This window comes from Zonotrichia albicollis, chromosome 3, assembly GCF_047830755.1.
Source record: "Zonotrichia albicollis isolate bZonAlb1 chromosome 3, bZonAlb1.hap1, whole genome shotgun sequence".
NCBI classification, from domain to species: Eukaryota; Metazoa; Chordata; class Aves; order Passeriformes; family Passerellidae; genus Zonotrichia; species Zonotrichia albicollis.
In genome coordinates, this window is record NC_133821.1 from 3,249,955 (window position 1) to 3,263,146 (window position 13,192).

Below are 13,192 nucleotides of genomic sequence, written 5' to 3' on the forward strand. Positions count from 1 at the left end.
ATTGCAGCAGTTCAATTGGAAATGCGACTACAGTCCTTCTGAACTATCAGGTGTGGTTCTGTTGGAGCAAGGGGGATCTGGGGAGAAGGAGAGAAGGATGTATTCTTCCTCTGAAGATCCAGGGGAAGAAGAGACAGCTGCTGTTCCTCTGCGGAAACCCGTGAAGAAAGCCATGCCCTTGTCTCAAAAACTTCTGGATTATATCTGGGTAGGAATGCTTGGCTCCTCCCTCTGGGCTCACATCTCCCAATGGGATGTTATAGTTCTTATCAGTCATGCAGTGACATTCAATAGCTGTTATCAGCAGATGTCCCCTCCAGGGAGGTGTGAATGTGGTCCCTCAAAGAGAGAGATAAGGCCAACTGCCCACTTGACAAAGGTAATCTGCCATACAGATGGTAATTGAAAACAACTTGTGTTGCAATCTTCAACACCAACATCTCCCCTTCTCCATCCCCGTCAAGCTCAGCCTGCAGGAATGACCCTGCAGCCCTTCCTGGCGTTCATCCACCACACCTGGCACCAGCAGTGGAGGTTTCTGGCCAGCTTGGGGGATATTGCGCAGGTTTTGGGAAGATGGGGGTGCAGGGCAGCATTTCCTCCTGCTTGGGAACCAATAGAGCAGCACATCTGAGCCTCCCCAGGGGGAATATCCAGAGGTTTGTGAGGCACTGCTCATCCAAGAGCCACAGATCCAGGCCTATGGAAGCAGGAATGGCTTTGGAAAGCCAGGGTGATTACGTCAATGTAAACATCACTAAATCTGCTGTTGGTGGTGTTAACAAAACCCATCCAGACTGAATGGAGCAATCAGTCTTGATATCTGTCCCCAAAACTCTTCTCCCAACAAGCAGCACCTGCCAAGAATGATTTCTGACTGATGGAAACTCAGGTTGTGGCTGTCTTTATGATCATGGATCTTCTTCCCTGGGTTATCTTGGTTCCAATCTCAGCCTCAGGGCTGTTCCTTTGGCTAATTAAAGGATAACCATTTGTTAATTACTGACCAAAATTTTCATTGAGATATTTTGCATTTTGCTCAGCTTGATTGTTAAAGTAAACTGGAGCCAGGAGGATTTGGAGCCCAGAAACTCCCTCTGTTCTGGGGCTGATCCCTCGAGGTGTTTGGGGTGTGATACAAAACGTGAGCACAAAACACTCACATTAAATATGGAAACCTCTATTTTAACACTGAAATGTGGCAACAGCAGCACATTTGCCACCTTCCAGCTCAGTTATTTCCCTACATCACAGCCAGGGATTTATAGGAGGCAGATCTGGGCAGTAATTAGGATAATTTAAACTGGGATCTCAACTGGATTTCTACTTTATGCTGGGATTTCCAAGCAGTGCTGTAGGGGACAAGGAGATCCCTGTCCCAAGGGATGTGTCACTGCTCAGATGGAGCAGAAGATGCCAGTTCAAAGTGACAATCCCAGCCCCCTTGTCCCTCTTGAAGGTCACTGGGGACATAATGGGTATAGAGAAAAGCTCCTTTTATGCCATGTGAGATATTTATATATCTAAAGACTGTTGGTCACTGGGAAGCTGCCCAAGACTTTAATGGTTTAATTGCTGTTTCCTGTACGTTCCCCTCTCTGTTGTTCATCACAGATGACAATTGTGGTTTCATGTCCATGGGGCTGGGCTGGGTCTCCCTGGGAACCTCATCTCCTTGTGCAATTACTGCTCCTGGATATCTCTGGGTATGCCCTTGAAGTCTCCCCCCATTTTAAGTCATCAATAAAAACCTTATTTCCAAGTGGGAACTCCTACAGGATGATGTTGGTCCCTTTTTTACCCTGAGGCATAAAGGAAGGATGGAGCAGAGATCTGGACATCCTTGAAATAACCCATAAAACTACTGGGGTGAGACCAGGACGGACAGGATGCACAACAAAAAACAGGGGTGAAATAGAAAACAAGCACATTTTGGGTACTCTGGGACTGTCTGGTGGTGCCACAGATCTGCATTAGTGCAAAACAGGGCACAATTAGATCTTCTCAGCCTCGCAGATAAATACACCATTTGCTCCACCCTGATATTGATCCTGAAATAAAACCATGCTGCCCTCAACTCCCACTGCCATTATCTCCAACCCCAAACTCCCAGAAAACCCAGCAAGAAACCCCCGGATCACAAAATTGCTTCCAGTTTCTTGATTGTATTTTTAGTTCTCTTTCTAATGTACTTTGGGTTTGCCTTCTATTTTTTTTTTTTTTTTTAGCTGCTTCAGTAAACTCAGCTCATCCCTCAAAGCTTTTGGACACTGAGGTTTTTAAGAACTGAGTTTTGCCTTTGGGGCCAGGGGCTTTAGGGAAAACAAGAAATGTATGTATGGATATATTACATATATATAGATAGATAGATATATGGATACATATATATGGATCTATCTATCTATCTAGATATATATAGATATAGATATATGGATATATATATATGGATATATATATATGGATATATATATATATGGAGATATTCCATATATATATATATATATGGATTCCAATATATATATATGGATTCCTGCAGATATTTCTACCTTCATAAAATGGTAAAATTAAACAAGCTGGTGACAAGGATCTCTTTGAGAGGATGACAAATCACCTACACCCAATGCAGCAGGGACTGATGTGAGTGGGCAAAGGTTGGCTGGGCTCATTTGAGCTGATCCCTTGTGGGTTTCACACATGAACCCCCTTTCCATGTCTGGAAACATTGGGACACTCCCTGAATTTGGGCTGGGCTGCAGCCAAGGACTGGATACTTGCTTTAAATCACAAAGGTTTTCTCTGCCATGCTTTAAAAGTTGATCCAGGCTTCAAGTCGTGCCAGGATGAGTGTTATTAGTGATAGGAGAGAGAACCTGACATAAAGCGTTATAAATCTTTCAGGACATTTAAAAATTTTTTTAAAAAGGAGTTCTCCCGTGGGCATTTTAACAAAGGGGATTGCTCTGAGATTGAGTCTGTGCCCCTCACATGCCTCTGGTTATTTCACCTCCTGGCACTTTCTCCTCCAAAGCTGCCACTGAGGAAATCTGCTGGAAAAAGCTGCTGGGAGTTGTGTTTGTGTGTGGGGCTGGTGCCACCTGTGCCATGGCCACTGCTGACCCTGCTCCACAGGCTGCTCTCTGGGGAAAGGTCAAGGCACCAGGAGCAGGTAATCCCAGCGCAGGGAGCTGCTCCCCTGCCATGGCATCGCAGGAAGGATCTGAGCCTTCATATTTAATGCATGAGCAGCACCGGGATGATCTTTTTATAGCTGGTGCTCTCAGACTTTGTTTTATTTTAATTATTGGGTAATAGAGGGTTTGAAATTTGCGGTTGGGCTCCCGGGTTGGCAGGAGAGGTCTGTAGGATCAAAATCTGGAGTTAGAGCTTTGCTGGAGCCAAATCCTTATGCTGATGACCAGGGACCACTGGGGACCCCATGGATCATAGAATCACGGAACAGTTTGGGGTGGAAGGGACCTTTAAAGGTCACCTAGTCCAGCCCCCTGCAAGGAGCTGGGACACTTTCAGCCAGAAGATGGCTCCTGGTCTGGAATATGCTGGAGCCAGGCAGGGAATGATGATGGAATGATGATGGAATGGTGGATTAAAGCTCCTTTTTCACCTGAGTGTACCTCCAGCTTCCCCTTTCCTGAAACTAAAGAAAGTATTTTGGATTGAACTCTGATTTTGAGCACTTAGGTTTTGCTGCAGAAGGATGGGAATCTGGGGGTGTGGAGTGTACACTCTGGTTTGCCAGTGAAGCGCTGGCTGGGAAGTTTTCCCTCTGTTAAATCCATGCAGAATCTTCCTTGAACCTTGCTGAATTTGGCCACCAGCTTGGAGATCTACTTGTACCATCCTTCAGTGTGTTAAAATCTGTCAACTTTCCCTCTCCAGACACTGTATTGCCCTTTCTTCTCTTCTGATTTTGGCATTGCTAATTTTAAAGGGAAATCCTTGAATCCCATACAGTGCTCCTGAATTTTAACCCCTGGCCCATGGATGGTTGCAAGGCAGCTCTTATGATACAGAGATTTTTCACACCACACAAATGAGGCAAGAAAGAAAGAGATGGGAACTGGGAGTTATTTTTAAGGGCATTTCAGGTGCCACCTCTCTTCTCCATTCACTGCCAGTGAAGGAAGTGGCACACAAAGAGCCTTTGGGATTTTCATTGTTATTTTTAGGTTAGCTGGACTGATGGACTGATGTTAGGGTGAAACAAGACCTTTGGATCTCACTTCACCCAGCCCCAGTTGGTCCTTAGCTATTATTTTAAAGCAATTTAGTGGTTTTTTTCAAGAATAATGGGAAATACTGTGCTCTAACCCAGCCCCTTATCGTAAGACAGGATCAAGTGTTTTCTCCTGTCATTCCTGTCACTCCTTTCTCCAACTTGGATCTCAAGGAGATCTCAAGGATTCCCCCAGGAGCAGGGACTCCATCCTGTTTGCAGGTAATCCATCCCACACTAAACTAATCTCACAAGGAGGATCTCCCCCGGTAGCAGGAAAAACTCCCAGCATCAACAGAATCAAACAATATTTATTTTATTGACTCTATCAGTCACTGACCCTGGTTTTGTCTGGACTGTTGGGATCATTAACTCTGGGCTAACGAGGGCAGCGTTAAGAGGATGCTGCACTGGGGAGTGATAAGGAGAGAGGATGGAGAGGTAAATCCAGGTCCCTCCTAGGTCTAGAGTTAATCACTGCTGTAGGGCCCTTTCCCACTGTGAATCGCATCCCATCACATCCCTCCATGTGAGCCAACCCCGGGCATTTCCCTCCCTCCCAGGAAAATCTGACCAGAGAAATTCCTCGTGCAGCAGAGTGGTGAGGGAAAGGAGAAGAAAATGCAATATAATGGGCCACAATATGGTGCTACCTATAAATATTTCACCAGGAAAGGTATGCAACTGGTATTTTGAACAAATCCCCAGTCACAGCTTTAATAAAGTGCCTTTAGCTGCCACTCTGCCGTGTTTAAATCTAATTCCAGTTGTCAGTCAAATCGCTGCGTGTTATTAACCTATGGGCATAATTGCCTATTCCAAGTCTGCAGCTCTAAGAGGCTTTATGTATGATTGTAATAAATGAAATAACTTCTATGATTCCAACTCCTGGCTGAACACATTGACATTGGAAATTACACATGCACACGCATCACTTTTGTCTCTCGCTGGATGAGAGCTTCTGTGGCTGCGGAGGAAGGCCTGGGTGAGCAGGGAAATGACTGAGCTTTGCATTAGCTCATCCCTACAGCTGGTGCCACACGGAAACACTTGGTCTGAAAAGGCAAAATCTCCATAAAAATAAGTGAATGCTCGCAGAATTGCCGCCGTGTGCATCAACAGCAGAGAAACCCTCGTGCGCTGCTGTGGTTTAAGGGATTTCTAGCAGATTTTAGCCCCTAACCTCTTCCCTCTTCCCCACCACATCATATTTTGTGCCTCTAGGAGGAATTTATGCTGTAGGAGACATTGGCTTGTTGGTTTATTTTTCAGTGCTCACCACTGGGGCAAGGGGAACATGACATTCAAAAGGCAGAGGCAGCATTTTCCAGCCGTTTTGTGCTGCCAAAAAACCACAGCAGAAGTGAAGGGTTGCTGACCACTAAAGGATGTAGGTGCTGTGAGTAACAGGTGCCCAAAAGGATAATCTCAGCTTCTCTGGTTATGGCCCCCCAAGCAGTAATTTATTGTTCAGTCTGGAGAAATGAAGGCACTGGAAAGTCTTAGGATCCCTTCCAGTGGCTAAAGGGCTCCAAGAGAGGGACTTGGGACAAGGGATGGAGGGGCAGGACACAGGGAATGGCTTCCCACTGCCAGAGGGCAGGGATAGATGGGATATTGGGAGGGAATTGTTCCCTGTGAGGGTTGGGAGGCCCTGGAATAGAATTCCCAGAGAAGCTGTGGCTGCCCCTGGATCCCTGGAATTGTCTAAGGCCAGGCTGGACAGGGTTTGGAGCAATCTGGGATAGTGGGAGGTGTCCCTGCCCATGGCAGGGGGTTGGAATGAAATGCTCTTCCAGGTCTTTTCCAGCCCAAACCATCCTGTGATTGTGTGAGTTTATGAATCCATCCAATCTTGTTGAGGAGCTCAGGATTTGCCCCTACAACTGCAGCGCAGCCATCAGAATCTCTGTTCTTTCTTCATCCTCTGGAATATGGGACCTTGTGCATGAGATCAGCCCCATTCCCACCTCAGGACTCAGCCCTGGCTCCCTTTTCCCCATATGCAGTGATTTCTTTGGCTCTGCAGAGCAAAGCAGGCAGGAATCACTCCAGGCGCTGGAATACCACAGCATCACCCCTGCCCCATAACCACAGCACCAGCGGGGACCGTGAGCACACACAGCTCTGCAAATGCCATGGGAACATTGGCCTGGCATTCCCAGCCATGCAGGGAGTGCTGGACCCACCTTCCAGCTCCAGGGTGAGATGTGGGTCCCCCATTCTCCCACACTCTGGGGGAGAAAAGATCACTGGCTTTGCTCCTTGGGGTTCTCGCGGTTGCACCGTGCATCTCCGCAGCGCTGATCCATCGGGGCCTTCCAGCACAGCTCCTGATGGGAATTAATCTAACGCCTGCTCCACTCTGGGCATTTGGGAGAAATGTATGTTGAGGGGATGCTTTGAGATGTCTCAAGACAGGGTGGCCTCGTTGTGTGGAAGGATCAGTGAAGCGCTGTCCCCGCTCCTCAGGGTGCCACGCTCAGCCTCCCTGTTTGACCCCTTAATTTCCAGTAGTGATGTCACTGAAATCCCTGCTCGTGGTCGCGCTGCCGGGCTAAATTTAGAGTGTTTGAGATGATTTGTGACTCTGTTGCTGGGGGGAGGCGGGGCGGGGGGGGATGTCGGGGAATGACATGTGAGTCCTGTGTCATTGAGGCTCGTTTGGGCTTTAAAGACGGTGGAGTGGAGCACGGAGATGACAGCGCTGTCCAGGAAGAGCAGGGAGGAAAAAGGAGATGGGACTCTCGGCCCTTTTTATAGTCTAACCAATTTAATCGAGCTCGTTGCTTAGCTGAGACATTAGGAAAGGATTTTCCCCTCGAAACCTGATTAGATTTCCCAATAAAACGCCCACTTTGACTGCTGCTGCTAGGAGATGTGTTGGCTTTTGGTTCATGGAGGTACACGGCATAAAAATAAACGGAAAAAAGGAGCTGGATGCTGCAGGGATACGAAGCAAAAGACCTTTCTACATGGAGACCATCATCCTGCTTGGGACTGGGTGAACAGTGGGGCTGGCACTCAACAGAGGTCTGGGAAATGAGGGAAACAGAGGAATTTCCCACATCTTCCATTCCACCTCCCTGCTGGAGCCAGAGCATCTCCAGCCCAACCAGTGCTGCAATGGCGAGCGAATTGGTCAGGGGTGGGCGTGGGCAGGGAGAAAAAAACCAGCATAAAACTGCAGATGGAAAGATCTCTGCTCCCCACGAATCCTCTCCATCCACCCCTTCCCTCTGCCCATGGTATGGGTGCTCTGGGGTCTCTGTCCCCAGCCCCTTCTAGCGCACGACCTTGAGGGCCAGACGCCTGAAGGTTATTTGGGGGCATTGCTGTGTTAATCAAAGCTGCTTAATTCCCCCCATAATCCAAGTGGGGATGGAGCCTGGCAGGTCCCTGCCGTTATGTTTACATCGGACTGCGGGTGGAGGGAGGAAGGAGGGGACAGGGAGGGAGGGGGGAGCTGACGTGCTTGGAATAAAACTGTGCCACCTCCTCCTCCATCCCTCAGTGAAAAAATCAAATGCATCTGTCCACCCCCCCAACCCCCCCCGTGCCAATTCCCTTCCCAAAGTCCACCCCAGAGAGGAGGGGCTGCACTGCAGCTCATCTCAAGGGGGCAAAGGTCTTGCAGGAACCCCCGACCTGATCTATTCAGGGTACAGCAATATTTCTTGGGATTAGTATTAATAAGAGCCTCCTGCCCCCTCCTCTCCATCCCTCTGGGCTGAGCCCGAGGGAGGCAGCCGGGCCCCGCCGGGGGTACCAGGCCTTCAGATGGATGCACGGTGGTGATGGCGTCTCTTCATCCCAGCCATTTCACAAGACAGAAAACAGGTTGTGTATTTATTTGGGGTTATTTAGGTCTTGTTTTCCTCTCCCATGCCGCAGCTTTAAAAGAAAATCCATCCTGTTTGTGAGGGCCAGGCGCTGTGGGGCCGGCGGCGCCGCAGAGGGATGCTCTGCACGTAGTGCGGCATGGCAGGGATCTGCCTGCTGGGATGGGGACAATCCCAGAGAGAATGCACCCCAAATCTCTTTCTTTCCCCCCCTTTTATTCACTACACAGGAGCCCTCTGACAGTTCAGACCCTCCTGGAGGTCCAAGATGCAGCGATGCCCACCCAGGGTTGAGCAGGCGACCGTGGGCTGCCGAATTGCAAGGCTGAGGTTTTTATTTTGGGGCAGATTTTAACATTCATCCCCCACCTGGTGCTGAGTGCGGGTCCTTCAGGGGGGTCCTGCCTCCGCCACCATAAAGAGACGGGCGAGAAACCTCCAGGAACAAAGGAGAGGATGCAGGAACCCGCAAGGAAAGAGCTTTATTGGCACGACCCGACGGGCTCCTTGCGGCATCCGCACCGGCCGGGATGCGAGCCCAGGGGGAAGGATGGCCCCAAATACCTGCAGAACCCCTCGGCGGCTGCAAAGAGGCGTCCCAGGGAGCCCAGGCTGCTGTCAGCGTTCCCAAGGGCACCATTCCAGAGGTGAGGCTCTGTGCACGGAGCTGCAAAGAGAGATGGGACCGCCCGCGCTGTCACCGAGGGCCCCCCGAATTTGGGACAGCTCTGCAGATGCCCTGAGGGGTGGGGGACTGTCCCCTGCAGTAAGGCCTGTCCTCGCCCAGTGCCAGGCACCTGCTGGGAGCACTGGGATGGGCCGGGATGAAGGGATGCGGGGCGGCCTCCAGCTGCAAAGAGAAGGGAGGGGAGGAGAGGGATGGGAGAAGGGAAAGGAGGTGAAGGGCCCCAGCGGGGAGCAGAGCGGTGGGGATGGCTACAAGGGTGGAGGAGGAAAAAAAGAAACCGAAATAAAAATAAAAGCGTGAAAAAAAAGGGGGAAAAGAAACCAATGGCGTGTCGGGGGGAGGAGGGGGGAGCATCCCCTGTGCTGCAGAAGGCTCTGGGGGGCACCTGCTCCGTGTTAGGCCGCGGGGTCGCAGCATCCCTGCGGGGTCGCAGCATCCCTCCCTCCCGCCGCCTCCAGATTTTTGAATTTTATTTTATTTTCTGAATAATTCAGGTGCTGTTTCTCGCCCCCCCCTTCATCCTTCCCACCCCTCCCCTCGGCTCCTCGCACACACACGCCTCTCGCCGGGGCTGTGTAAGGAGTATAATGAGGCAGCCGATGGGTAATTGGGATCTTTTGTAGGGAGGATGTATGGCTGGGGCAGCTGCTGGGGGGTGGGGGGGCAGCTGGGGGGGGGGGGACAGCATTACCATACAAAGGGAACAAATGACATGTTTATCCCTCCGAGAGATTTACGCCCGGCCTCGCCCTGCAGACACAGCGCTCCCCCCTTCTTCTACCCGGCACTTTTGATTTAAATTATAAGGATTAAAAGGAGAGGGAGGGCGGAGGGGAAAAACACACAAACAGCCACCGGATAAAAAAAAATCATAATAAAGCTTTAAAAAAAATAAAGAAAAAAAGCGGCTTTGCCTCAGCATCCCCCCCCCCTCACCCCCCTCCGCCGGGGGAGCAGCGTGAGCCCCGGTGACCCCAAGACCTGCCCTTGCTTTTAGCAGGGAAAAACCTCATCGCTCTGCGGAGAAAAGGCGAGAGAAAAGGCAAAGCACAAAGCGGCGGCAGCGGAGCAGCCCCGGGGGCAGCAGCCGCGTCCCCCCGGGGCCCACCCGCGGGGCACCCCCGAGTGACAGCTCCGCATTTCACACCCCGGGCTCCTGTGCTCGCCAGGACCCGCTTCTCCTTCACCCCGTGATGCTGCCGTGCGTCCCCATCCCATCCCAGCGCATCCCATCGCATCCCATCCCGTGCCGCGCATCCCTGTCCGCCCCCTCCCCGCGCTGCGGTGCCACCTGCGCAGCGCTGCCTGCGCGCCCCGCGGCCGAGCCCGGGGGATGCCAGGGGGTGCGGGGGGTTCCGCGGGTGCGGAGAGCCGCGGAGCCGCCTCCGGCCTCGATGCTGGTCAGCCTCGTTCTTGGCATTCACCGCGTGCCTTAATTGTATGGACATTTAAATCAAGGTCCGCTGTGAACACGGAGAGAGGGGCCTTTCCTCGGGAAGGAAGAAAATATAGAGAAGGAGAAGGGGAAACGGGGGAAAAGAAAAGAAGAAAAAGGGAGGAGGGAAGGAAGGGAGGGGGGAGAGGGACCCCGCGGAGCCCAGCCTTTGTTCTCCGCGCCCCGCGGAGGCTCGGCGCGCCCTTCCCCATGGGCGGGGGGGAGGGGGGGGGACAAAACCCAACCTAACACCCCCCCAGCCCCCCCGTCGGAAAAAAACCCACCCTTGTATCAAATCAAAGAAGCCCCGAGCTGTGGGGTGGGGGGCGGCGGGGGGGCCCCGTTACCTGCCCTCCGTCTCTGCCCAGCGCTGCCCGCTCTCTGCCGCCTGCCCCGAGCCCCGCCGCGCTGCTATAAGCGGGGGGGGGGTCTGGAGGAGCGCAATAAACCTTCCCCCGTTCGCCTGCTGCAGTCAATCCTTTCGCTCAGATCCCAAGTGGTGCAAAAAAAAGAGGAGAGGGGCCCATCTGGCTTCTCATCAGCTTTGTCAAGTCTTGCATACGCTAAAATGCTAATGACCTAGATAGCTCATGCAAAATGCAGCAGAGAGAGGAGAGGGAGGGAGCAGCGAGGGAGGGAGGAGGGAGGAGGGAGGGAGGGGGAAAGGCAGAGGGAGGGGGAGAGCTCGGGTGCATCACCCCCCCCGTCCCCAGCACCCCCCAGCCCTGGCTGCCCAATGCACCTTGGTAGGTACGAGCCGGGCTTTGATTTGAAAGGTCACCCGGGTACGATGAAGGGGGGGCGGGCAGAGCCCACGGATAAACCGCCCTGGCTTCATCCTTCATCCCCCCCCCGCCCCAGCCCTCCAGGGGGGAAGAAAGGGCGCGGGGGGGGCGCTGGGAGCGCAGCCCCCACTGCATCCCCCCTCCCCCGTGGGGTGCTGAGGGGTGTACTGTCTATCCAACCCCCCCTTTCCCGGCCCGACCCCAACCCAAACACGCCCCCCCCCAAGAAGAGGAGCGAAGGAAATACCCCCTGCGGCAGCCCCGCCGTGGTCCCTCCGTCCTGCAGCCGGTGCGGAGCGCGGCCGGGCGCGTAATCCCGCGGAGGATGCTCGGGGAGGCAGGGGATGGGATGTGCGCCCCGCCCGCGCTATGCGGAGTGGGGGGGTGAAAATTATATATATATAAATAAAAAAATATATATAGAAAAGAAAAGGGAAGGGGGGGCTGGAGCCAGGCCGGCGGCGGGAGCGGAGCGGGCGGCCGGAGGGTGCGGAGGGAGCGCGGAGCAGCCGGGCGGGCGCTGCGCGGAGCGCGGAGCTGTCAGCGGCGCCTTCTCATTTATCATTAGCCAGCCCTAATCTTGCTCGCTGTCCTCCTTCGGTGATGTTGATTCACTTTCCCTCCCTCCTCCCCCAGCCCCCCCCCCTCAACCCCCCCCCCCCCCGTTTTTTCCCGCACACCCCCTCCCCGTAAAGGATTATTCAGCCAAAAAAAAAAAAAAAAAAACCCAGCTGCTGACTCCGTGCGCCGCAAACAAGGCGGCTGCAGCCCTCGCCCCCAGCCCCGCTCCCGCAGAGATGCTCCGGGTGTTGTCCGCAGAAATGCTGCCTTTTAAAACAAGGAGCGACCCGCGGGGAAAGAGCCTCCAGCCCTGCCCAGCTCCCCCCGCAGCCCCCCGCACCCTCCACCCGCTCTGGGGGGGCTGCGGGGGGGAACCCCCTGCCCTGGCCCCCCCAAACCCCGCTGCGGAGAAAGGATGCTGCAGAGCTGGGTGCAGCTTTGCAGGGGGAGAGAGGGAAAAAAAAAAAGGTATTAAAAAAAAAAAAAAAAAAAAAGAAAGTACCAATTTTGGCCGAGGCTTCGCTTTCTCTCCCCCTCCCTCCCTCACCCCCAGCACTGCTGGTTTCATGGCTACGCTACTGTAATTATGAATTCTTCTTCTTGCGACTCGCGTGTGTGCAGGGGCTGGGGGTGGCAGTGGCTGTGGCTGCGGCTGACATCACTGCAGTGGCGTGGGGCTGACAGCTCCCAGCGCTGCGCAGCCTGCAGTGGCTCCTCAGCTTTTTTTGCAGCCTCTCTTGCTGACAGTAGTCAGGGAAAAGGAAAGGGGGGGGACAATAATAATAATAATAATAATAATAATAATAATAATAATAATAATAATAATAATACCTAAACCAAGCAACGAACCCACCCCATCTCACCGTGTTCAAGGTGAATTTCAAGGAGAAGAGCGCAGTTTTTGTTTGTGGCGAGAAGCGCACGCCGTGGTTATCCACACATCTATATCCAGGGATATCTACACATTCCCAGCATCACACCAGCCCTGGCCGAGCACCCTGTCAGACCCTGTAACCTTGTCAGGGCGCTGCACAGCCTAACCTGGGCTAAAACCCCGGCTCAAGCAGGCTCTGAAGGCAGGAAATCCTTTATTACTCGCCGGGTGATTTGGTGTCAAGGGCATGTGCCCGCTCCTGGGATCTCTCTGCACAAGCTGCAGCTCCTGAGATCATTCCAGCGCCGCACCGAGTCGCAGCGCACGTCTCTTGCTTCCATCTCTTCCCACTGCACGAACACAAACACATCCCTTCTCTCCTCTTTTCCTTTTTTCCTCTCCTGTTGAGGCCTAGAAGTTGCTGAGAAAAACCCGCATGGAAGCGCGAGGAGGTGGCTGGTACCCCGAGTGTGGGTCTGTGTGCTCAGAGAGGGGCAGGAGCGTCCAGCTCTGAGTAAGCACAAGAACCTTGGGCACATTGGGGGTCCAAAACATGTGGCTGGAAACCTCTGGGAGCCTTTACCCTTTCCCCTCAGTGCTGTCTCACAGTCCTACCGTTTGTGTTCCCATTGCCTTAATGACATTTCACTTAACGCATCAGATCTGAGGAGTTTTCAAGGAAAAGCTAGAAATTAGCTGTCAAAAATGGTTGGGGAGAGCCACCAGCTCAGCCACAGAAATCTTTCCGCCTGCCCTTTATACCGTCACCCCCC

General features: G+C 52.8%; 1 long non-coding RNA gene across 3 annotated transcripts; it reads right to left on the reverse strand.

Moving 5' to 3' along the window:
- Nucleotides 1-8,533: 8,533 nt before the first annotated feature.
- LOC141728432 (uncharacterized) lies at nucleotides 8,534-12,796 on the reverse strand. Of its 3 annotated transcripts, none has more exons than XR_012579326.1 (3): nucleotides 12,409-12,796; nucleotides 11,232-11,351; nucleotides 8,534-8,743 (listed from the first exon to the last, which is right to left on the reverse strand). It is a non-coding gene; the product is annotated as an uncharacterized LOC141728432 (long non-coding RNA). The 3 variants fall into 3 exon arrangements; XR_012579325.1 differs by lacking the exon at nucleotides 12,409-12,796 and adding an exon at nucleotides 12,093-12,290; XR_012579324.1 differs by lacking the exon at nucleotides 12,409-12,796 and adding an exon at nucleotides 12,048-12,286.
- Between the last annotated feature and the right edge of the window lie 396 nt (nucleotides 12,797-13,192).